This window comes from Equus asinus, chromosome 7 (genome assembly GCF_041296235.1).
Source record: "Equus asinus isolate D_3611 breed Donkey chromosome 7, EquAss-T2T_v2, whole genome shotgun sequence".
NCBI lineage: Eukaryota > Metazoa > Chordata > Mammalia > Perissodactyla > Equidae > Equus > Equus asinus.
The window spans coordinates 12,040,613-12,068,308 of record NC_091796.1 but is presented as its reverse complement, the minus strand read 5'-3'; the positions used below and the strand labels follow the sequence as shown (position 1 = coordinate 12,068,308).

Below are 27,696 nucleotides of genomic sequence, written 5' to 3'. Positions count from 1 at the left end.
TTGTCATGCTCAGTCCCGCCTGGGATGTGAATCATTCCTTTGTCCAGAGGATCCACACTGTATATACCACCTGCCTGTTGGTCACTTAGTAGCCATCTCGGTTATCAGATCGACTGTCAAGGTATTGTAGTGCTTGTGTTCAAATCATCCTTCTTTTACTTAATAATGGACCCAATGCACAGGGGTTGTGATGCTGGCAATTTGGATATGCCCAAGAGAAGCTGTAAAGTGCTTCCTTCAAATGAAAAGGTGAAAGTTCTAAAAATTGTATGTTGAGGTTGCAAAGATCTGTGGTAAGAGTGAATCTTCTATCTGCGATAATGTGAAGAAGGAAAAACAAATTTGTGCTAGTTTCGCTGTCGTACCTCAAACTGCAAAAGTTACAGCCACAGTGCGTGATAAGTGCTTGGTTAAGATGGAAAAGACGTTAAATTTGCTGGTGGAAGACATGAACAGAAAACATGTTCTGATTGATGGCAATGTTTTGCACCAGAAAGCATTGAACCTATATGAAGACTTCAGCAAGGGATCCCCTGAAACCAGTGAAACCAAGACATTTGCTGCAAGTAAGGGATGCTTACACAGGTTCAGGAGTAGGCTTGGTCTGAAGGTGAGAGAGACCACATTCACATGACTTTTATGACAGTATATTGTTATGATTATTCTATTTTATTATTAGTCATTGTTAATCTTTCACTGTGCCTAATTTACAAATTAAACTTTATCATAGTTATGTATGTATAGGAAAAAGCTTAGTATATAGAGGGCTTGGTACTATTCATGATTTCAGGCATCCGGTGGGGGTCTTGGAACAAATGCCCTGTGGATAAGGGGGAGACTGCTTCACTTTCTCTGAATTGCTAGTTTGATCCTCTGGGTACCAGGAGGATGAGGATATCCTTTCTTTTACTCCAGCCCAAGTCAACACCCATCTTCCAAGGAGTTTCAGACACAACACCTTTTAATTTTGTTGCCAGTTCAGCTTGAAATACTAGAATTTTTCCCCACCTCCCTATTTGGCCCATCTCTCTTAAGACTTTATATTCTCAGTGGATTTTTAACTAATCTATGACTAACAAATCATGGCAGACATAAAGGAAAGTAATAATTAATAGTGAGATACATTTTTATAAAAATAAGGTAATTATATAAGCTTAATAATAAACATTCTAAATTTTCTTGAATAAAATAGGCAAAAAATTTTCAACATATGCTAATATTTACATGGAGTTGATGGAAGTAACAGTATCTGTGAGTGACTGTGTGGGAGATACGCTTGTACTTTTATATATGTTTCCCTCAAAATTTTTGATACATTTTTCAAGGCATACTAACACAATGGAAAGTAAGTAGAATAGAAAATAAGATTGAAATTCATGGGTAAAAACTTAGATTTTGAAGAGGGAGTTACATATGTTAGAATTCCCTTAGGCTACTTAGACTTAGTCAGCCAGCTTTTACGCAGCAGATGGATCACATAGACCCTGACATCAGTGCAATTCTATCATTGAATTGTTGACAAACTATTCATCAAGGAAGTCTTCATCATTAGACATTTGTGCCTTCAATTCTGGAGAAGAAAACATTATATCATGATTGGTATGCTGTATCATTAAAATGATTAAGTGAGCATTATAAACTTCTTACTCTTAATTTTGCGGGTGTGTGCTAAGGTGTGTGTGCAAGTGTGACAGATGGCAAGCCACATCGATTGCTATGTGATCATATCTACTGAGTGTGAAAGGTGTATTTACCTCACCTTTCCCTTTCACTCTTGAAACAAAGAGTTCCCTTTTCTCTAGAATTGTGCAAATTTTCCCAGTTAGCCTTAAAATTCTTAGTTGTGATGAATCCACAAACTGATTGAACACAGAAAGATCTGTAGGTTTTTTTTTTAAGATTTTTTTTTTTTTTTTTTGAGGAAGATCAGCCCTGAGCTAACATCCACTGACAATCCTCCTCTTTTTGCTGAGGAAGACTGGTCCTCAGCTAACATCTGTGCCCTTCTTCCTCTACTTTATATGTGGGACACCTGCCACAGCATGGCTTGATTAGAGGTACCTTGTCCGCACCCGGGATCCTCACTGGTGGACCCCGGGCCACCGAAGTGGAACGTTCAAACTTAACCGCTGCACCACCTGGCCAGCCCCAGATCTGTAGTTTTAAAATAAGACATTTTTAGTAATTGTCATTAACTGGGAAGAAAAGAAAAATCATAAAAAAACTTTAAAATTTTATTTTCCTTTAACCTCACTTTATTCTCATATTGATGATTTAGCCCTTTAGTCAGTGCAATCTCCAGAATTTTGGCATCGTGTGTAATAACGCCCAAAAAGTTTTATTCTTCCCAGGAAGAAGTGACATCTCAATATTTATTCACAAATTTTCTCTTTTTTTTTTTTGTGGCTGTTATGCTTTCTCCTAACCTCATGAACTAATTTATGTTGACTAACTAATAACTGAAAAAGGATTGAATATGATTTCTTATCCAAGTGAAATGATTTTATTTCAGTGGTGAATAGATAATATGAATCTAAAAGAAATGGTAGATTTATGGAGGAAATATTGTATAACATAAAGGGCAATAGAAAAAACAGAAATGACTTGGTTTCAATCCTTCGACAATAAATTTGTTATTTAACATTAAAAGAAAACAAAAATTCTCTAGATGTCAGTTTTCTATATCTGTGAAGTAAGGTGATTTTTCAGCACTTCTCAACTGAAAATCATCCAAACCAATGTGGCAGTGAAACATGAAGAAACAACAAGTTTTATTCAATTCCTTCTTTCTCTATCAGATAAAAATCCTTCAAATCTATGTGGAATTGAAATGATAAATTAAAAATATCTACACTCAAGATTCTTGAGATTGTTCTGGGGTTAATATTAACCTACGTCTGCTCATATTTTATGCATTTATTATAGCGACTAACCCATATTCCATTAAATCATTGTAATTCATTTAGGCACCACAATGTTGCCAATGTATAAAACAGGTGCCCCAAATGCCAATATTTTATCTAGGAACTATACAGATTTCAGATTTTAAGAATTCTCTTTCCCCATTAATCATGACCCATTTTTCCTTTACATTGTGTCTCTGAGCCCATAATTTTGGAGACTGTCTCGTCTGTGAATGAATTTACTCTTCCTTCTCAGCGCTCCCTAAGATTTGGAAGTGGCTTCCTTTTTGCTCTTTTTGGCTTCACTCGCCTCTCTGAACCTAGCATCTTCAGTTGTTCCAGGTAACAATTTACAACTTGCAGCTCACAGTTCCTTTAAATTCCATCCCTAAAGAACTTCAGATGATATATTTCTGGACCAACAATGGACCTGTCTAGCCAAGCATTGGAATTAAAAAACTCTTAGGCTTTGAACTGTCATAATTGTCGTAAATTGTATAACCCTGATGAAATGTACTTTACCTATTGTGTTTTAGAGATGCGTGCTTTGAACTTGCCCCCATCCCCACACACCTAGGAACTCAAAGTCAAAGTTATAGAAGTGTAAGTACGCTCACGTTAGGAAAATAAATCAAGTCTTTGTATTTTCTGTTTACTTGTCCTCCAAGTAACACATTTTTTCCCATTAGTTTAAGTTATTCACACTAGGAAAAGAGAAAATGTATAAGAATCAGAGAAAGTTCCAATAAAGACTAAGATTTAACTATGTAGGGGCATGAAGGTATAAGAAATTGGAAATAGGATATGTTCAACAGTTGTGATGCTTATCTGGATAATATAAACTTTATTTTGATCTATATCACATATAATACAATTGTTTGACTACTGTGATTTTCATATTAAAAAAATGACCTAATGGCAGAGGTCACTGTCATAATAAAAACGAAGTGCTTTTGGAAATATGCTAAATAAATACATCAACTAAAAAGTATCCATTATAATTTAATTTGATTCACAAGATAATTTCCTGGTTATTTTATGTATAGAAATGAATAAATATCATCTAAGATTATGTTTTGACAAGAAACTTTTAAAGGACACCTTATATTATGTGATCACCAATAACAAGATTCTTATATATTCTCCATGATTATTTTAATCTTTCTATTATTTAAGAGCTTCATGCTGTTTCCTCCCAACATCAAGTCATTAACTTCTCTTTCATAACTGCATCATACAGTGAAGAGGGATGCAGGCGGAAGTGGCTGAATAAGAGTCAGCCGGGAGAAACAAATAATATATCTTTTCACTTCATTGAAGTTTTCTAACTCTAGAATTGATTTCACATTTTAAAGTTCACCCAAAATCAAGCAGAACCAAAACAATTTACAAATATAGACACTTGAATATTTGAAAACAAGATCTATTTGCTTTTTACATGTAGGAATTCATACAGTTATTTCAGTATATCAACAGAGCTTATATATGATACCTGACAAATGCTCTCACTTTTACATAAAACTATTTTATTTTGGCTAAAAACACGTTAGATTATTATGCTTTGCATTGAAGGTAAGTTAGCAGAAATAAAGAGAAATCGTTGTATTATAAAGAGATAAGTGTAGTATTTATGCAGTAACTTGTACTGACCTAGCTCTGTAGCATCATTCACCATTGCAGTATCTGGAAGAATGGTCAGTAGTACCCTTAATGAAAGATCAGTCTGCTTCTACAGGATTTTTTTATTTTCAGTTTTTTAAATATCCTCATGTATTTACCAAGACATAGTCAGCTGAATGCTTCAATCTCAAATTTAATTTAAAGTCCTGTCTTTTCCCTTGGTATAGGTTAGACCTGGTTGTCCAGTGGGTTGGGGGCAGGCGGTTGCTATATCACCATCCTCCTGCCTTTTCTGAGCTTACTTTGCTGAAGCTGTGGTTGGGAAAGAAGAGAAAGATATTTTCTCAGATGAATACCATGGGTGAGCATCTTCTTGTTCTCTCCTAGTGTGGCCATAATTGCTCTTGATCTTGGCATCTCCTCCCCAGTGTATAGCTCTCATTTAGGCCAAGAAAATTTAATTCTCAATCACTTTGAGCAGGATCCACTTAACACAAGGAAAATTATATTCTCCTTGTCATGTGAAATGGGGTTATTTCCTCTCAGCTCTTTCACTGCCTCATCTCCATGTCCCAGCAGCACCAGATACTCTACTAGTTGAGTGGCTTACTAGAATTTATCCAAAGATATTTATATGTACTTGATTTAGTTAAAGAGATTGTCAGCCAAACACTCTTGGAAGAAGAAAGAGAGAACTCATGGCTTCTACTCAAAAATTCTGTGTTTCTCCAAAATGCTGCCTCACCCACTCTCTTCTCCACACCTCCTTTTTGTTGAGGGTATGGGGAAGGAGTACTGAAATGGCACATTTGATCAAGCCCTTTCTAGTCATGGCTGGACTCTAAGCTGTCAGCGCTTTGAACTTGGATTGTGGAACTACATAACATGCTGCCAATTCTCAATTAAAACAGGTGCTGGGTATTATAGTAATACTACTATCCAGGTCAACTGACCACAATGGTAAAGTTAATAATCCAATTGGACTATAACATCTTTGAGAGCAGTGATCCCATTATAATAACCTTCATACTTACAGCTCTGTGTGCAATCTGGACAAACCATATATTGAAAAATGATTAACAGAAGATAGTGGTTTTGAAATCATTTGTAGAGCCATATTTGACTAGTGATTTTTTGTTCATTGTTATCATGTTTTTTGTACTGTGAGCATTTTTTAAAACTATAGGGACATACAACTCTAGACAGCTTTAAACTTCAAAAAAATTATTATCAAATTATGAGAAGTTCCATAAGGAAAATATCATAAGTAGAATGGAGTATTTTGGAAGGAAATCACCAAGACAAACAAACCACAATCATACCATATTCACTGGTTTGCTTTATTTAATCTGACTGCTATGGAAAAATAAGCATGTATAACTATCCATTTGTTGGGTAACAACTGTTAAACACACACACACACAAACACACACATATACACTGTATCTAATATGAGATAAGAATAGTTATAATCTGGCACAAATATAAACTTTTATTTTAGGATATGTTTTGTATCTCTCAATTGTTAAATATACAATTATAGGCTTATTTGGTTGCATGCCACAATGCCTACCTCATTATTAAAATCAAACAAAAAAAAATACTTATGCCACCCAAAATAAAAGGGAGAATAAAAGTAAGATATGAAAAGACAGGGAGTATAATTAGCTGTTTCATTCATTTAGAGTTGTTTAGATGGCTTTGTAAGAATGGAATGAACTTAATAATTTCAATAGATGTAAAAAGCATTTGACAAAAATCCAACAATCTTTCATGATAAAACACTCAACAATCTAGGTACGATAAATAACTTTCTCAAATTGATAATGGGCTTCTATGAAAAGCCCACAGCTACCATCATACTTAATAACAAATAACTTGAAAGTTTTTTCCCTAAGATCAGGAAAAAGACAAGAATATTTAGTCTTCCCACTTTTATTCAACATTGTACTGGAGGTTTTTAAATAAGACAGGCATGAAAATGAAACAAAAGTCATTTGGACTGGAAAAGAAGACTAAACCCATCTCCATCTGAAGATGACATACTCTTTCTTATAGAAAATATTAAGAAATTCATTAAGATATTATTAGACCTAATAAATAAATTCTGTAAAGTGGTATTGTTCAAGATCAATACACAGAAAAAATCAATTGTTTTTCTAGCAGCAATGAACAACCGAAAAATCAAATTAACAAAATACATTTCTAATAGCATCAAAAGGAATAAAGTACTTAGGAGCAAATTTAGCAAAAGAAGTAAAAATTTTAAATACTGGAAACTAAAAAAATATATTTGAAAGAAATTAAAGAAGATCTGAATAAATGGAAAGTTTTCCCATGATCATGGATTGAAGACTTACATTGTTAATATGGAAATACTTCCCAAATTTATCTACAGATTCAAGGCAACACCTAACAAAATACAAGGTAGATTTTATGCAGAAATTGGCAAGTTGATCCTAAACTTCATATGGAAATGCAAGGACTCAGAAGAGTCAAAACAATTTTGAAAAAGATCAAAATTGAGACCACACTTTCTGATTTCAAAACTTACAACAAAGCTAAAATTACCAAGACCGTATGGTATTGGCATGTGGATTATCAAATAGAGCAATGTAATAGAATTGAAAATCTCCAAATATGCCCTTACATTTATTGTCAATTGGTTTGGACAAGGATGTTCAGATCATTCAATGGGGGAAAGAACAGTCTTTTCAGCAAATGGTGCTGGAACAACTAGATATCTACATGGAAAAGAATGAAGTAGAAACCATATCTCACATCATGCACAAAAAAACCCTCAAAATGTATCAAAGACATACACGTAAGTACTAAAACTATATAACTCTCAGAAAAAAACAGTGTAATAAATCCTTGTAACTTTGGGTTACGTAAAGCCTTTTTACATATGACATCAAAGACATAAGCAATAAAAGAATAGATAAATTGGACTTCAAAAATAAATACATTTGTGTTTCATAAGACATCATGAAGAAAGTGAAAAAGAAATGCACAGAATGTGAAAATTTTTTACACGTCATATATGTGTTAAGGGATTTGTAATTAGAATATATAAGGGACTTATAACTCAATAGTAAAAAGACAAACAATGCAATTAAAAAGCATTATTTGTGGGCAATATAAAATGATGTGGTCACTTTGGAGAAGAGTCTAACAGTTCTTCAAAATGTTAACAGTGTTCCCATGACCTAGCAGGTATTTACCTTAAAGATATGAAAACATGTTCACACAAAAACTTGTAACAAATGTTTGCAAGAGCATTTTCCATAACTGCCCAAAGGAGGAAATAACCTAAATGCCATCAACTGATGAATGAATAAAAATGTGGTATATCCATACAAGGGAATATTACTTGGCAATAAAAAGAAATGGAGTACTGATACATGCTATAACACGGATAAACCTTGAAAACATAATGCTAAATGAAAGAAGTTAATCACAAACCACCACATACTGTATGGTGCTATGTATATGAAATGTCCAAAATAGACAAATCTATATATACAAAAAGTAGATTAGTGTTTGCCTGGGTGGAGTGGGAGTGAGGGACCATGGAGTGGGGCATCCTGGAGTGGTGGCAGAAATGGGAGTGATGAGGTTTCTTTTCGGGGTTATAATAATGTTCTGAAATGAGATTGTGATGAGAGTTGCAAAACTCAATGAATATACTAAAAACGTTATACCATACACTTAAATTAGGTGAATTGTATGGTATGTATATTATTCTCAATAAAATGTTAAAAAATTAAAGGGATGGAATAACAATAATAAAAAAGAAATTGCCAGAATTTCCAACAAAGGCATTGAGAATGCATCAATCAATCAATGCGTGGGGGTGAGAACAAATTAGCAGGCATCCTCCCACTACATAAATTGCCTCACTAAATTTACTATTATTAACCACATTGCAAAAATTCAATCAAACCATAGTTATCATGATTCAGAACAGAAAGTATTTTAAAAGATGGTAGGGCTGGGTTTCCAGTTACACGTGTAATAAACTTAGAAGTCACAATTCTTTCCAAAGAACACATAAAAAGCTGAATAGACTCAACAATCAACCACTCTTCTTTTCACAAGAGAGGAGAGGACAAGGGTGAACTGACGCCCATAACATTGGAGAGAAAGAAGTGCAAATACAAAGAATCATGGCTTACCAGAGCAGAGACTCACAAGCAGAAACTTCCATGGGAGCCAGGACAGGGGTAGGAAAATCTCAATTGTAATTGACCAAGTGCTGGAGACTTTGTGTGGACAACTTTGAGAGTTAAAAGCTCCAGAAGGACCAGTCGTAAGGGGGCCCCCACAATATAATGAGATTTACCTCCAGGAGTTCAACCAGGTTCCCACAGTAAGTCTGAGAGAAAAATCCTCTCTTGCTTCTGGTAGGCGGAGGGGAAAAGGAACCTTTTTGAAACACCTGGAGTATTCTGTTCTTCTTAACAAGGCCTGCCCCCAGGGAAAAATAGTTAACCAGAGCCTCAGCTGCTGGATTATTATCAGAGCCTAACTTACCTGGGGGAAAGTAAATATCCAACTCCAGCAGGCTCTAGCCTTCTAAGTGGGAGAAGGAAAATACCAAAATCTAGTCCCTTCTATTCTTGTGTGTGGAAGAACGGAAATACTCAAATTCAGCCTACTCTAGCCACTCTGTTCTGTGTAAGTGGGGGGAGAAAAAAACTGAGAAATACTCGTGAAATTCACAATCCAGAGGTTTAAGTTCACTAAAAGACTAAGACTATTCATAGGACTATAGAATACTTCTTTTCCCTCCATACCTCACCACCACATTACTAAAGGCCCATTTACAGCAGTTCTTTTTACCAAGTACTATAATGTCTGGCTATCAAGAAAAAATTACAAGGCATATCAATAGGGAAAAAACACAATTTTAAGAGATAAAGCAAGCCTCAGGAAAAGACATGGCAGGGATGTTGGAATTATCAGGCCAGAAATTTAAAACAACTATGATTAATACGCCAAGAGCTCTAATGGATAAAGCAGACAGCATGCAAGCACAGATGGACAATGTAAGCAGAGAGAAGGGAATCCTAAGAAAGAACCAAAAAGAAATGCTGAAGATAAAAAAACATTGCAGTAGAAATGAAGAATGCCTCTGATGGGTGCATTAGTAGATGAGACACAGCTGAGGAAAAAATCTCAGCAGTAGAGAATATATCAATACAATTCTAGCAAACTGAAAGCAAAGAGAACAAAGAAATAAAAAAAATAACAGACTATTCAAGGACTCTGGGACAACTACAAAAGGTATAACATATGCACAATAGGAATATTAGAAGTAGAGGGAAGAAAGAGAAATGAACAGAAGAAATATTTAAAACAATAATGACTGAGAATTTCCCCAATTAATGTCAGGCACCAAATAAGATCCAGGAAGCTCAGAGAACACCAAAATGACTAAAAACGAAAACCAGAAAACTACACTTATTCATATCATTTTTAAACTATGGAAAATCAAAGATAAAGGAAAATTTGCAAAGAAGCCAGAGTTAAAAACACCTTACGTACAGAAGAACAAAGATAATGCCAGCAAGAGGAGAGTGGAATGAAATATTTAAAGTATTGAGAGTTAAAAAAAACACCAACCTTGAATTCTGTAGCCTGTAAAATTATCCTCCAGAAGAGAGAGAGAGATAAAGACTTTCTCAGACTAACAAAAACTGAGAGAATTTGTTGCCAATAGAAGTTTCTTATAAGAAATGTTAAAAGAAATTCTTTAGAGAGAAGGAAAATAATATAAATCAAAAACTCAGATCTAGATATAGAAAGGAAGAGCAGCAAAGAAGGAACAAGTTAAGGTAAAATTACACTTATTTTCCTCTTAATTAATCTAACAAACAACAGTTTGCTCAAAATAATACCAAACATGCATTTAATTATATGTTTTCTCTCTCCATGCTTAATTCTACTCATATATAAATGAAATTATGATTGGATGACAACAATGATATAAGGGATGGGAGGGAGGAATTAGGATTATTTTGTTACTATAAGGTACTCACACTACCTGTGAAGTGGTTTGGTGTTATTTGAATTGGACATGGATTAAATGAAAATGGATGTGGCAAACTCAGGGGCAACCCCTAAAAATAGTAAAAAGGTATAACCAATATGCTGAGAAAATGCACAATTAAAAGAACAAAAGGCAGAAAAAAGAGTAGAAGACAAAATTAGGACCAAAGAAGAAGGGCAACAAATAGAAAACAGTAACAAATATGGCATATTTGTTATATAAATAATCTATATAGGTAATCACTTTGAATATCAATGGTCTAAATCCACCCATTAAAAGACAGAGATTGTTGAAGTGGACCATAAATTATGACTCAACTATATGTTGTCTACAAGAAATCCATTTTAAATATAAAGACAGATATAGATTAAAAGTAAATGGATGGAGAAAATACACCTTGCTAACACTAGTCAAAAGTATGCAGGAGTAACTGTTAATTTCAGCTATAGTAGACTTCAAAACAAAATAAAGGGATAAAGAAGGATATTATATAATGATAAAGATGTCAATTCTCTATAAAGACATAATAATCCTCAATGTGTACACACCTAACAACATAATGTCATACTATGTGAGTCAAAAACAAATAAAATTTTAAAGTAAAATAAATGAATCCACTATCATAGATGGAAAATTTCAACAACCCTCTATCAGAAATGGACAGATCCAATACACAGAAAATCAGTACACACATAGTTGAATTCAACAACAGTATCAATCAACTGCATATAATGGACATCTATAGAATGCATCCAACAACAGAATACATATTCTTCTCTAGCTCACATGGAATATTCAGCAAGGTAGACCACATTCTAGGCCATAAAATACACCTTAACAAATCTGAGAAAATAGAAACCATATACAGTGTCTGCTCTCAGACCACAACGGCTTGAATTAGAAATTAACAGGAGAGGGATAACTAGAAAATCTCAAAATACACGGAGATTAAACAACGCACTTCTAAATAACACCTGGGGCAAAGAAAAACCTCAAGAAAAATTTAAAAATATTTTGAACTAAATGAAAATTTAAAAAAATTAAAAATTTGTGGGATGCAGTGTAAGCAGTGCTTAGAGGGAAACATCACATTAAAATTTTATTTTAGAAAGGAAGAGAGATCTAAAATCAATCAACTAAGTTTCCATTTTAGGAAACTAAAAAAAGGACAACAAATTAAATCCAAAGTAAGCAGAAGAAAATAAATAATAAGAAATAAAGTAGAAATCAATGAAATTAAAAACAGAAAATCAATAAAAAAAATCGGTTGAATGAAAAGATTGTCCTTTAAAAAGACCAACAAAATCAGTAAGCTTCTAGCCAGGCTAAATAAGAAAAAAAGAAAGAAGACACAAATTGCTAACACTAGAAATGAAAGAAGAGACATCACTATAGATCCTGTGGACATTAAAAAGGTAATAAAGGAACACTATGAATAACTCTATGACCACAAATTTGATAACCTAGATGAAATGGAACAATTCCTTAAAAGACAAAATCCTTGAAAACACACACATGAAAAAATAGACAATCTGAATAGGCCTATATCTATTAAGGAAATTGAATTAATAATTAATAACCTTTCAAAATAGAAAGCATCAGGTCCAGATGCATTTACTGGTGATTTCTACCAAACATTTAAGAAACAAATTATATTAGTTCTCTACAATTCTTTTCATAGGATAGAAGCAGAGAGAAAACTTTTTAACTAATTCTATGATGCCACCATTACCCTAATACCAAAAACATTACAAGAAATGAAAAATGCAGGTCAATAATTCTCATAAACATTCATGAAAAAATCCTCAACAAAATAGCCAATCAAACACAACAATGTATAAAATAATTATATGCCACAACCCAGTGAGAATTATTCCAGGTATGCAAAGCTGGTTCAACTTTCAGAAGTCAATTAGTTAATCCATCACATCAACAAGCTAAAAAAGAAAAATTACACAATTATATCAATAGATGGAGAAAACACTTGACAAAATCTGACACCCATTCATGGTTAAACCACTCAAACTAGAAATAGTGGGAAACTTCCTCAACTTGATAAAGAATATCTACAAGAATCCTCCAGCTAGTACATAATTGGTAGTGGGAAACTCCAAGCTTTCCTACTAAGATCAGGTACAAGGCAGGGATGTCCTCTTTCATCACTCTTTTTCAATGTCAAACTGGAAGTTCTAGCTAATTCAGTAAGACAAGAAAAGGAAATACAAGATATAAATATTGGGAAAGAAGAAATAAAACTTTGTTTTCAGATGATATAATCATTTATGTTGAAAATCTGAAAAAATGGACACAAAAAATACCTGCAACTAATAAGTGAGTATAGCAAGTTTGCAGGATACAAGGTTAACGTGCAAAAGTCAATTTCTTTCACACATACCAACAGTGAACAAATGGAATTTGAAATAAAAAACACAATACCACTTACATCAGCATCCAAAATAATTAAAATACTTAATTAAATTAATACTTAAATTAAAATCTAACAAAATATATACAAGATCTATATCAGGAAAACTACAAAACTGATGAATGAAATCAAAGAAGAACTAAATAAATAGAGAGAGATTCTAAGTTTATGGACAGGAAAATTCAATATTGTCAAGATGTCAGTTCTTCCCAACCTGATCCATAGATCACTACAATCTCATTAAAAATCATGGAAAGTTATTTTGTGGATATCAACAAATTGATTCTGAAGTTTATATGGAAAGGAAAAAAACCCAGAATAATCAACACAATACTGAAGAAGAAAGTCATAGGACTAACACTCTCTGAGTTCAAGACTTTCTGTGAAGCTACACTAATCAAGACAGTGTGGTATTGGTGAAAGAATAGACAAAAAGATCATTGGAACAGAATAGAGAGCCCAGAAAGATCCAAATAAATTTAGTTAACTGACCTTTGACAAAGGAACAAAGGCAATACAATGGAGCAAAAATAGTCTTTTTGACAAATGGTGCTAGAACAATGGGATATCCTGTTGCAAAAAGATAAATCTAAATACAGACCCTACACCCTTCAGAAATGTTAACTCAATATGGATAAGAGAGCTAAATGTAAAATGAAAAATTATAGAAGTCCCAGAAGATAACATAGAAGAAAACCTAGATCCCCTTGCGTATGGCAATGACATTATAGGCACAACACGAAAGGCAAAATCCATGAAAGAAACAATTGATAAGCTCACCTTCATTAAAACTAAAAACTTCTCCTCTTCAAAAGACAGTGTCAAGAGAATAAGAAATAAAGCCACAGACTGAGAGAAAATATTTCCAAAGACACGTCTAATAAAAGTCTGTTATCCAAAATATGCAAAGAACTCTTAAAACACAACAATAAAAAAAACAAACAACCTGACTGAAAAATATGCAAAAGTCTTGGGCAGACACCTCAGCAAAGAAGATATACAAATATACAAAGAAGATAAGCATACTAAGAGATGTTTCACAGCAACTGTCATCAAGGAAATGGAAATTAAAACAGCAATAAGATACCAGTTCACACCTATTAGAATGGCTCAAATCTGGAACACAATATCACCAACTGCTAGTGAGGATGTGGAGCAACAGGAACTCTCATTCATTGCTGGTCAGAATGCAAAACAGTACAGCCACTTTGGAAGAGAGTTGGTAGTTTCTTACAAAAGTAAACGTACTCACACTATGATCCTGCAATTGCACTTTTTTTTTTGTGGGTTTTCATTTCATTTTATCTTTTCCAGCTTTATTGAGATACTACTGACATATAACCTACATAAGCTTAAGGTGTACAATGTGATGATTTGATACATATATATTGCAAAATGTTTATAGTACTAGAATTGTTTTAATTAGTAGAATTATTTGGATGATTCTTTAAAAATTATGTGGTCAAAATGCATGAAGTTCCTTAAAAAGTCCACATTTTTTGACAGAGAAATTCTATCCTAAAGAAATGAGAATAGGAGATAAACATGTATGTAAAAAGATGTTTACCAAACAAGCACTATTTGCAATTGCAAAATACAGAAAACAACTTAATTATCCACCAGGAGGATGATTACATAAATGATGGTATTAGAAAAACAATATAGTCTAAAGGTTAAAAATGGGCTATACGGGGACAGCCAGGTCTCCATTTTGAGATCTGCAGAAAATTAATTTTCTCATCTAATGTATTAATTAGCTATTGCTAAACAACAAACTGCCCCAAAACTCAGTGGCTTAGAACAGCAATCACTAATTATCCCAGCTTCCACATGTGCAGGTTGGCTGGGGTTGGCTGGATGCCTCTGCTTCTCACTGCAGGTCTGTGCATCCACTGGGTGCCCTGCCACTGCACTGCTCTGCTCCACATGTTTCTCATCCTTCTCTCTTAACCTGGGGGGCTCTGGGGGCATCTTGGTAAGAGGAGGGATCTCTCCAGAAACTAAGACATTGGTGGGGGCCATTATTCTGACTGGCCCAGGCGTGCTGACACAGACCCTGGTGGGCACCCAATTACACTTCTTGATATTGACCCAAAGGATTTGAAACTTATGTCCACACAAAAACCTGCACATGGGTATTTATAGCAGCTTTATTCATATTTGCCAAAACTTGGAAGCAACCAAGATATCCTTCAGTAGGTGAATGAATAAATAAGCTGTGTTACATCTAGACAAGGGAATATTATTTAGCACTAAAAAGGAATGAACTACCAATCCATGAGAAGATATGGAAGAAACTTAAATGCATATAACTACGTGAAAGAAGACAATCTGGAAAGTCTACATACTGTATTATTCCAACTATGTAGCATTCTGGAAAAGGTAAAACTATTGAGACAATAGCATGATCAGTGGTTGCCAGGGGCTGGTAGGAGGGAGGGATGAACAAGTAGAGCACAAGACATTTTAGGGCAGTGAGACTAGTCTGTATGATATTGTAACAGTGGATACACGTCAATTTACATTTGTCTAAACACACAGAATGTACAACACCAGGAGTGAACTCTGATGTAAACTACGGACTTTGAGTGATTGTGATTTGTAATTGTGGATTTAGTGGTTGTAACAAATGTATCACTCTGATGGGGGTGTTGTTAATGGGGAAGGCTATGCATGTGTCGGGGCAGAGGGTGTATGGAAAATTCTGTACCTTCTCCTCAATTTTGCTGTGAACCTTAATCTGCTCTAAAAAAAATAAAGTGTTAATTTTAAAAAAAAGGAAATAAAAGGAAACTGAGTGCTGAATGTACCTTTTCCTTTAAAGCCACAAAATCTGAGGAAGAATGATTGAAGGGCCGATATCTGCTTGCTCAACTTCTGGCAGGGGATCTTGGGACATACATATGATTTGAGTAAAGTAGACCTGGGTTGATATACAAAACTTTATAGGATTGCTAGGTATCTGGCTCGATGTCCATGCTAGAATAGCACTGTGAAATTCTCAAAATTGAAACTCTTGAGAGTGTAGATTGTGGAGAGTATGAAGATGCTGTAGTGAAAGAAACTAAAATGAGGACTAATTTATGAATTAGAATGTGGAACTAGAGAGAATATTCTGTGGTCTCTTGCATTCACCTGAATGTATAATTAGAAAAAATATTATATATGAATTGGGCACTTTGGCCTTACTCTTTTTATAGGGAATGTTAACTAGCTCCACTTTTCTCTAGTTTTAATTACCTACCATAGATAGGAACATTTTAAATTGCTCAAAACTTCCTAAGCAGTCCATTTTAAGCAATATTTAAGAAACATATAATTGGTGTAGGACTAATGTAAGATAATTTTTCTGATTATGGCAACATGTGTACTAGAAGCTTTGGTTGTAAAAACTACCTTTGTGGTACACTTGTCTGGGTAGTTTATAAGGAATATGGTTCATGTGTGTTAATAGCAGACTATCAAGGATTAAACAAACTACATCCTCCAATTACTTCAGCTGTACCTGATATGGGAAAGACTGTATAAGAAGTAAACAGGCCAAGGGGAACTTGTATGCCACTATAGTTCTACTTAAGGTCTTCTTTTGAATAGTAATTTTGGAGTCCAATCAGAACAATTTTCATTGTGGTGGATTGATTTCTGCTATGTCTTTAGTATAATACCACAGGATATTTGAATTTGCTGCCTTGTTGCCATAATCTAGTAAGGAAGGATTTGTGCTTGACAATCATTAAGCATAGTGGGTTAGAGAAGTACATTGATGATATCATGGTAACTGACTCCCAGAGAAAGAAGCACAGACTTAGTGAGGACTGTAGACAGACGTCCATATGACAAATAGAAATTCTCTGATAAGTTCAGCTTAAATTCAAGGCTTATCTCAGTCTGTGAAATTCCTGGAGCAACTATGACATTCTTCAAACTCTGAGAAATAACTTCTCTCTCACTGACCCTGTCACTAAGCAAAAATCTCAGGTCCTAGGCTGTTCAGAATTCACATTCTGGGTTTTTTTTTTTTTTTTTTTTTTGGATGAGGAAGATTCACCCTGGGCTAACCTCTGTGCCAATCTTCTTCTACTTTGTATGTGGGATGTCTCCACAGCACGGCTGATGAGTGGAGTATGTCCACCCAGGATTGAACTCACAAAGTTGGGCTGCCGAAGCGGAGTGCGTGTACCTTTAACCACTTGGCCACAGGGAATTTTATTGATTTCTATTCCCAAGGGGTGGAAGGATGCCTAAATGTGAGTGGCAGCTGAGATGAAATAAGCATTTAAAGTTTTAAAAAGATGGTGGCTCAGGCAGTCCCACCAGGTTCTTGTGAACTGATTCTTGGTATATTAGTAGCATACGCTAAGCGAATATACACAGACTGGAGTCTGACATAGAACTCAAATAAGGCTATCAGCAGAGAGCTCTTGGAGTTTGCAGTCAAAAGCTCCCTAAAGTAGCTCTTCAGTACGGGCTCAAGTGAAAGACAATTGATATCTTCTTCCTGGGGGGATGTTAATACTTCTGTGACCCTGACAGGCGTTAGACAACTGTGAGGTCAGAAATACTGATCCTGTCTGGGTGATGTCAGAGAGACATTCGCACGGAGGGAGAATTCAGTCCAGCAAAATCCACTCCTAAAGTGGAAGTAGTACTTTCAAGAGCACATTCCTAAGGGAAGCTGAGGAGGAGTGCATTGCCTATGTGAGCAGGCTGTCCCATTGCTGGCAAAGACAATCGTGCAGCTCTCTAAAGACCCCCTTTCTGTCATTGCTCTGTGGTCTAAAAGCTATGCCTCGTTCTTTGATGAGAGATTCTGGATTGAGAGTACACTATTTGTAGGTCAGCAACCTGCCATGGAGAAGGTAAAACTGATGAATAAAGGAGAGGGCAAGTTAGCATGGAGAGTAGAGTAGAAGGGAAATTAGTGTCAAGCCCGTGGAGGAGGGTTTGGATATTCAGGAATCTTAGGCCATAGCTAATGGCCTTGCTGTAAGGTCAGGCAAATGAGCCTGAGCTTACAGACAATAAAACAAAATATTTGATGCACTGAGTTATAGAAATTTCTATGGGAATTTGGAGTATTAAGAGGAGTCATACTCACATTAAAGCCAAGTTTCCAATTCAGAAAGGGTCTGGAATGCTGAAGCAGAAGCCTTGGATCCCTAGACTCAGGTATGGAATCCATGGGCATGAGTGCTCGGCCACGCACAAGTGGATTGAGAGACAATACATCCTCCCTCGCATCTACTGTAACCACCAATGTCATAAAAAACTTCTCTTAATATCAATAGGAAAAGGAATCACTAGAAAATTACTGTAGATAAAATTCTCTGAGGACATCAACCACTGCAGAGCTGACAAATGGCTTATATTTGAGCTCTACCAGCAGCCCCAGGGGCCTGGCTACTATCGGGTATAACAAGGGTAAAGATTTATTCTATCCCAGGTTTTACTTAGCCTGTAATAGAAGCAAACTTAAGTAATACAACTAAAAGATTAAAAAACTGATTTCTCTATAAATTTGAACTCTCTGGATATATTTCTTCTGATTAAATTTCCCACTTTAGTGCTGCAGATTTATGAAAATTGGCAAGAAAACATCCATTCTGTGGACAGACTACATTTCGTATTACCATCAGGGCAGTGTCCTCAGTGAAATTGAGAAAGGGCAAATGGAACACCTGTCATGCAAAGAGGTGATGGATCAGATTTGAAAGTGTGGTTTTCACACTGTCCCCCTAGATTGACTATAAAAGGATTAAAGATGGGAATTCCATTGGAAATTGTTCTGGGATTAGGAGGTGGACATGAGGTGATGGGAAAAGGATGCAATTATACATCTTTGTAATTTTGACCCATCACCAAATTTTTGTTTCATATTTTTTCTTATGATGGTATAAGGCTCAGGTTTAAAGTTATATGTGTCCAAAGAAGGAAATATAAATGAGCAAAACACAATAGCCATATCATTATATTTAATAGCACATATTCCTAATGGCACTTTAGGGTGGGTGTTAACTTCATCCCATACAACCAAATTAGGAATAACTATGACAATACACCAGCTGTTCAAGTATATGTGCACACATACACACATGGACTCACACAAATTCAAAATGACCATTAGCAATACATATTTAGAATTAAAAAAAATGTCAAGGGACACAGACTTTGCAGACAGTCCTAGATTCAAATCCATCTTTATTTCTCACCCCATTTATGACTCAGTAAGCCTCAGTTTATTTGCAACCTCTCTCCATCTCACAGGACTGAAACAAAGTGGGTATGGATTGGCCAACGTTACCAACTCACTGAGCAATATTAGGGGATGGGCCCTGGGCTCTGGGTTTGAGTCTTCAGAGGGTGACAGTTCCCCTTCACATGTCTGTTCCTACGGGACCAGGAGATTGCATGGTTTAGGGTGGTTGGTGCTGTCATTACTCTCACGTGGTTCTCTCTTGTCTAAGTGATAGGCTGGCCCCATTCAGACCAGTGGGAAACGATGTGACTCTTTTGCCCTGTAGACACCCATGCCCCAGTAGTCTCTCTCTACTTCCTTCCCACCCACCTGCCCAGCCCTAACTCTACCCCGCTACTGAGGTGAGGCCTAACTTGTGTCAGAAGGGACAGGACCTACAGGCTGTAGAACTTGAAGTTCCTGTCCATGCCTGTTGGAGCCATTAACTTGGCATGGTGCCCAAAGGTCACTCCTGTGGTCAGGTCACTATGCTTTGTAAAGTGAAGAATCTCTGTCCACTGTTTGCAGAAGCACATCTGAATATCTGTGTTCCTGAGGACCAGTTAGGTACCATTCTCATCAAAATTCAGTGACTTCACTTTAAAGTTGTTATCCAGCTGCAATGTCTTAATGTTCTTGAGTTTGCATGGATCCCAGAGTTTGACAGGAGCACTGTCAGCTGCTGTAGCCAGGACACACCTGTTCTTAGAGGAAGGAATGCTGGTGATGGGCCCAAAGCAGCAGGGAAGTTGGCCACTTGGTGTGCTCCTTCAAGTCCCAAATCTTGATCTGAGGTTCCATCAGCATGGAACATGCATAGGTCAGGGAGCAGCCAGTGGTCTCATCCATCACCTTGGTGAACACTCACCCTCTCTGAGAGTCACAGAAAGCCCAGTACTGGTGGTCGGAGGAGCTCAGGAGATAGTCTCCACTGGCATGGAGGCTGAGACCTGTGAGACCATTCTTTGGGGCCAAACAATCTGTACACAATAGGCATTTAGGACCAACCAAACCCTGATAGTGGCATCTGGAGAGGCAGAAGACAACAGGGAAGGCTGGAACACCACACAAGTGACTTCCTTGGTATGGCCTTTGAGATTGGCCAAGATTTGCTTAGAACTCTTGTCAAAGTCAGCAGAATTTTTATCTACCCCTTCAGTGAGGGTCTTGGTGTTAGAGAGGCAGAAGTCCAGGGCGAGAATTCTGGAATGCTGGTGCTGCACAACCCCATGTGGCATGTCATCTGACAGTATCTGCTGAGGTTTCCTGGCTTTGCCAACTTGTCATACATTGTTCACCTTCTACTTTCACCCTGTGGTTAGACCAGTGGACTGGGGTGAAGCTTCTGGGTAGTCTAAGAGTCACTTCCACCATCTCACCCAAATCCACTGGCTTGCCATGGACCACAATGATTACTATGCAAGAGAAATTAACAACAATGTTAATTCATCTAGAGCACTTCCTTGAGTTTGATAATTACTCTCTCTATATTAGAGAAGATAATGATTTGTGCTACATTTTCGTCACTGCATGCATAAAATATTATATGCAATGTATGTTTTCATTCACATGTGCAGACACACACACATCAAAACCAACACATATGTAGGATAATTCTTCCACAGAACCAACAAAGAGATTGAGATTTGTCGTTACATCACTATTTTGCAGATAAGGCAACTGAGGCTTAGTTTCCCCAAGGACATGAAGTCAGTGAGGACAGAGATGAAATTCAAAGAGATGTTTGCATGACACAATGAATGAATGTCTGTATTCAGTAATGTTTCCCCATTATTACAGCTGAAGAAAAATAAAATAAATTTACACACTTTTGTGCATTCCAGCCTTTTAAAAAGACTTCCAGTTAAATATGGTGAAAGGATAAAGAGAATGAAAGAAGATGTGGCAGCAAACAGCTGAAATAAAACAATATTTGCATTAGATTATCAGATGCACAAGAAGAAAACGACTTAGCACAATTTAGAAAGCAGACGTTTCAACACAGAGCATAGCATTTGCCACTTTGTTCTTAACAAAATCTTGCTGTTGCTACCCATTGAGATGGCGACAGAAACTGAATAAACAGTAGCTTCTTCTAAACTCTGCCTCCTTTCAAGACAAAAAAAGAACAGATCAACAGACTAACCAACGACAGCAGAAGCAACAAAACCCTGGAGGTAGCTACCTCTTGGGGAACATATGTTTCCAGAACTGGTGCCTTTAAACAATGATCTAGCATAATTTTGGAGCTGACTACCTTCACAAACACAATGCCTACACAGTTCCGTTCCACTAGCTGCCCTCCTCTCTGAGTAATATGGTACTCTACTCTCCTTTTCTGTATCCCTCCTCATGCTCTCTTTTTTTGCATATTCTCATGTGTTAGTTCTACCATACATCAGCAGTACCCTTCAATTTGCTAGATTGGGATTTTTTCATCATGAGACCAATTTTCTGTTCAGTAGAACAAAACCTTCTGTATGTTCCCTTGTCATTCATTTTTCACTCCATCTTAGCATTACTTAGTATCTCAAAGACATTGCTCCTCAAATTGACTATTATTTTTCTTGTTTCTTTAACTCAGCCTCGATATTGGCTCTTCACCTTTGCTCATGAATATGATTAAGTTATCCCTTTACAACACACACACAGTCTTCATGAATGCTTTCTCAGCCCACAGACTACACTGCTTCACTCTTGCCTTTCCTTAAAGGCATCTTTCAAATATTTTTCACAGCATCATTGGTAGACCAACCAGAGTAGATTCACCAGAGGATGGTTGTAAAAAATGAAAATATAGCATCCGTCCTCAGTATTTCAGGTATAGGGGTGGAGACTGGAAATATACATTTCAGCTAGCTTATGCTGACAAATTTGAGAATCACTGAATTAATATGTTTTGTCTCCTGTTCCAATAATTCTAGGTAAGATTTTGTGTATAAATTACTGGTAAACCTCTTCTTCAAAGGGAGGGAGAGTTAGGCGATAGGGAAAAGAGATTTCAGAGCTACTAGATATTTCCTGAACACCTAATATGTGTAGGTTCTATACTCAGCACTTTTAAATATGTTATATCATTTAGAGTCTTTTAAAGTCCCCATTCCGATTTCCAAGTATCTCATCTGCCCTGCTTTTGGGTAACATTTAACATGTATAATCAACACATCATTAGAGAGGGAATACGGTACAGTGTTTAGTACCATGGAGTCTGGAGCTAGAGTGTGCGACTTTCAAACTTGACTTCTTTGCCAGCTGTGTGACTCTGGACAGGTAACATGAACTATTTATGCCTCAGTTTCTTCATTTATAAAATAGTTATGGTAAATCACCTATCTAATAGGGATGCCAGGAAGCTTAAAGGAGCTGGTAAATGGGGACTGCTTAGAATAGAACCTGGCCCACTGCCAGTACTCAGTCTATGCTGGCTTTTATTTTCCTTAAACTTCCTTCATGTGGATTCTGGGAATTTTTTTCCTTTTAATTTTCTGACTTAGCAATGTTGAAATTTTTATATTTATTTCAAAGTTTAGAATATGCAAAACAGACTGGAATTATTTTGTGATTTCACAGAACTGTACTAGTTTGTGCCACATCATTAGAAATATTTAAAGGTCTAGAAATATCCATCTTTGTTGTAGTAATAAATTATGTTTTCATAACCTGTTTTCTGGGTTTGCCTGTGCATCACTATTGTTTTCACTATGGTTTGGTCATGTGTGGTCATGAGGTTTTAATAGTTTTAGGCAACAAGATGATCTCAGTCAAAAATGATGACAATAATTGTAGCAGTAAGATGGACATTTGTGTGAAAAGACCTTTCACACACATCACCTCATTTCATCCTCATAATAACCTTAATGAGAAAAACAGGGAATAAAGCCTTTTTTTTTTTCCTTTTTACAGATAAAAAAATTCAAGTTCAGGGAGGCTGATTTGCCAGAAGTCATACAAAAGAAATGAGGAGCACATTTCTTTCTGTGGCCAAAGAATATTATGAAATCTTGAACCTGAAGTTGTGCTTTTCCTGTGGATTCTTCTCCAGTGTTCCTTTTAGTGAAGATGGTTTGCATAGCCAGCTACCAGGGGCACAGAGTTCAAAGCTTGCTGTAGTGGAATAAGTGACCATTCCCTGAATGTATACTCTATTTATTAAAATTGTTTCATTATATATCCTTTTTATAAAGCTAACTGGTCTTTTATGGATTAAAATCATCACTAACTAGGCAGAAATAAAGTCTGGAATGCTGCGAGGTCAGTACAGGAAAGTTCACTTAAGCATCAGACTTAGTCTAAAACTCAAGACTCAGGGCCGCAGCAGGTAGGAGGGGCACTGAGTTGACTTTTTAATTTTGCTTTGTTCAAACTCTTTGTGCTCATCAGTTTTCTTGAACATGCTTATTGTTTCCTACAGAGTGAATTAAATATGAGTTTAAAAAACAAAGCATCCACTAGTAAAAGGATTTGAAACAGAAACCATGCTGATAACAATTCAGTGGCCTCATCTCAGTATCAGAAGGAGGACATTTGCATATAGATAGCATGGTTTCTGGTAGAGCTCTACTTAGAATTTTTGAAATTTGAGCCTGAATTCCAACACACTTTAGGTTTGTTCATTTGGTGAAGGAAGCAAGTTATTTGTCATTTTCAGCGTTTATTTTTTCCCCAACTGTGTTATTGTTTAGATTCTTTCTCATGATTCTTGCAGAGTTCTGAAGTCCCTGTAGGGTAGATTATCATTTTGAGATAGATTATTATTTTTTGAGAGGAAAGAGCAGATTGATGACTAAAATATGATCATTGTCTTCTTTGGCCATGGGGTGTGTTTGTGTGTGCATGTGTACTTTTCAACATGTCACAAGCACATTAAATTTAAAATGATGATATTTTAAAAATGAGAAAGAATGCCCTTTCAAAAATAAACATTATTAAGGTAATAATAGAAAGTCAAAAATTCCTTCATGGTCTTTTATTTTTCCTATTGATCCCTAAGTGTGACAAGTTATAACTTACAAACACTGACTGTTTTTGGTAGAAATCAATTATCTTGAAGTATGTAAGGATAAACAAACATCTCCCTATTGAATTTGATTTTTCTTTCTCCAATTAGCTCCCTAACATGCTTGCTGGGAATAATATAATTTCACTCTCCCTTACTTTCAACCATGCAGAACTGAGCATACAAACATACTTTTATTATTTATTTTCCACTTTCCAACTCTGTAAGTGTTCTACTTATAACATTATCATTTAAAAAAAAGGTGATTTATCAGTGAGTGATTTCTCTTCCATCTCCTGTAACCTTTCTGTCTTTAGTTCTTTTCTTTCTTCCTCTCTCTTCTTTGCTGCTTCTGCCCTCCTTTCCTACAAAAGTAGTAAAATGTTTTAAAATTTTCAAACAATATAGCATTATCCAAGGTAAAATGAACTCCACCGCACTTCACAGACACAATCCTCAATTTCATGCTAAAATTGTAAGAAATTATATCTTAATAGAGTGGTTGGATTTTGTTTAGCCTGGCTTGATTCCTCTTTCTGAGCACTGCTTGATTTCCTTGACTAATATTTAGTATTTAGTTGAGGGTGGGGGAGGAGCACTTTTATTGACACCACAATTTTGTCAATTTACCAAAATCACAATTTATGTTACAAATATAAACACAATCAAGGTACAGCATCCTCAAATCTCTCTCTCAAATATTTATCTCCACTCTATTATTTGGGTCAGGAGGACATTAACAAAAGCTATATGAGATGAGCTCATAAACTGTTGTTGAAAAATTGACCCTTCTGTCACAGGCACAAAAACCTCAACAATTCTGGTGATTTTATTATCAACAATAGTTTTAGCAAAGCATTATCAATCTCTGAAGCCAATGGAGCTCCTGATTAGCATATCAATAGCTGTGTATTCCCCTCATTTAAGGATTACCTCATCTGCTGCAGAAACAGCCTAAGTACCCTTAAGAACAGGTCCAAACCAATTTAAACCTCTGCTGCCCTTTCTTTCCCATAAATTGAGAATTTTTCTACCTTGAGAAGTAAAATCCAGAATACGTATCTCTTAAAATTTGATGATGAAGTAGATGGGGTCTGTCATGGGGAATCTGATCAAAGACTTTCTTTTTTTACTGGTGTCCATGCAAATAATCCATAAGCCATCTATAAATCAAACCTGGGGTGAGTTTATGATGAGCCAGATCTGAGAACTGGCCAGAGGCCTTCCTTTTCCAAGGAAGGACAGATACCAAAAAGGGGAGAGTACAGAGTGGTTATATACTGTCTTGGAACAAAGAGGATACATCACATATGATAGGAATGTCCCTTTTACGATTGTCAGGAGATGTTTAGCTGACATGGCAGGCCAGTGGTCGGCAGGTCAGTGTCACAATGTGAGCAGAGAAGGTCAGTAATTAATTCTTAGTTTTTTATCCTTAAAGAAACGCTGATATGAGGGGGAAGCTACATCCCTATCTTTAGGGGTATCATTCTTGTCTTTGGGACATAGTAAATATTTAAAGCAGATGGACAGTATATGCTCAACAGGCCATGTCAGGCCCTTTTGGAAAAATAAGGTTAGGTCGAATTAGTTTTAAACCAAATGGCTTCCTCATATACTACAATATATCCTATTGCTTGACATTTATTTATCAAAGATAATGATTGTGGAAAATTATAATGCCTAGCTGCAATTTGTATATTTGTGTGTGATGGCAGATTGAATTAATTTTGTTTAGAATATTTTGTTTAGAACATTATTTAAGCTGTAATATTTGCTATTGCAAAACAGATTTAAACTATGAGCCTTGTCTAAATTTGTTTTTGTTTTTCACTCTCTTAAATGGTACTTCTCAAAAATAAGTCAACACAAAAAATAAAATGTATTGCCTGGTTGACTGATGACCGCAGCAAGCTGACAAAGCTCATGGTGATTATGCTGGGGACATAATTTTGATAATTTTGCAGTGTCTTCTACAATTACTGAGATTCAAACACTGTTTTACTCAACTATGAGTACAAGAATTTATTAGAGCTTAAGAAAGTCTCAGGAAACATGAAAAAGTCTTAAATATAGGTTGTAGGTCAGGGCATGATACTACTTATTTTGTTTATTCTTTTGTTTTTTTTTCAGGAAGATTGGTTCTGAGCTAACATTTATGCTCATCTTCCTCTGTTTTATATGTGGGATGCCTGCCACAGCATGGCTTGATGAGTGATGTGTAAGTCTGCGCCCAGGATCTGAACCAGTGAACCCCAGGCCACCTAAGCGGGGTGTGCAAACTTAACTGCTATGCCACTGGGCCAGCCCTTATTTTGTTTGTTCTTTAAGGAACAAATAAGATATATCTTTTTAATAGATTACTACTATACCAAAATATTAAAAACTCTTTTTTTTTGCCCTCCAAAAATAAGGAGTTTCCAGAAAGGCCAATGACTTTCAACTTAACTTGGAATTAGTATTAAAATATATTTTAATAATCAAATTAGCACAGAATCATCAGACTGGAATCATCTGGAGTATTGATTTCACACACAATATTATTTATAAAGGACCCTAGAAAGAAGAAAAGACCTAAAATCACCTATTTTGGCATCTCCATAGGAGCCTATGGACGTGTGTAAGGGTGTTTTTGAGTGTTCGTACATATATGTGTGCATGTTTTCAGAGAAGTAGATCATGAAATTGTTTTTGTTAAAGTATTTGCCAATTTTATATCCCATAAGTCAAGAAGCTCTAAATTGAGAATAAAGCAAATATTGTTATAATTATTTACTTTTCTCTTATTCTTGATGAAAATTGAAGAAAGTTGGCTGTATGTGATATCATTCAATTACCAGGTTAGCTTTCTTTTTCTGGTTCAAAATTCCCTTTTTCCCCCAAATATTTTAATCACTTTAATTTTTCTCCTTTGGATCATTACTAAATTTTCTAGATCTCTCCATGAAAATCTAAGGAATTGTGCACAAAAGAGGATTATCTCACCTTGCAAAATATCCTCAAGCTGATCACCGTACCTCTGACTCAGGCTCACTAGTTGGCCCATTAACACTCCTAAATATTTTTATATGAATTGACTTCTAGTCTATAAGTTTCTCATAACTATAATTAGAATCAGCAGAAATCCTAATAGGAAGGCCTTGAGATGGATGTTGAAACTGTGTGAAGGAAGGCAGTATCATTTGCTGAGTAGGAATGGTGGTGAAAGTTATGTCTTAGATATAAGGGATATTTGTACCTAGGCAAACTGTGAGAGAACTCAGCACTAGGAGACTGGGACATGGAGATTCAGCTACTCTCAGGGCCAGGGTGGGACTGTGCAATCAGTTGGCAGTTGGATTAGATGCAATGTAAAGTCCTTTCCAATGTCAAGACCTTATTATTCTAAATATTGCAGGACAGTGACTGATAGCTGTAATTTCAAGGACCAGAGCTAGTATAAGACCAAGACCATGTGCTGGG

At 35.9% G+C, this 27,696-nt stretch overlaps 1 pseudogene; it reads right to left on the bottom strand.

Moving 5' to 3' along the window:
* Positions 1-19,633: 19,633 nt before the first annotated feature.
* On the bottom strand, positions 19,634-27,280 carry LOC106835859 (pre-mRNA-processing factor 19 pseudogene; annotated as a pseudogene).
* Positions 27,281-27,696: the final 416 nt, after the last annotated feature.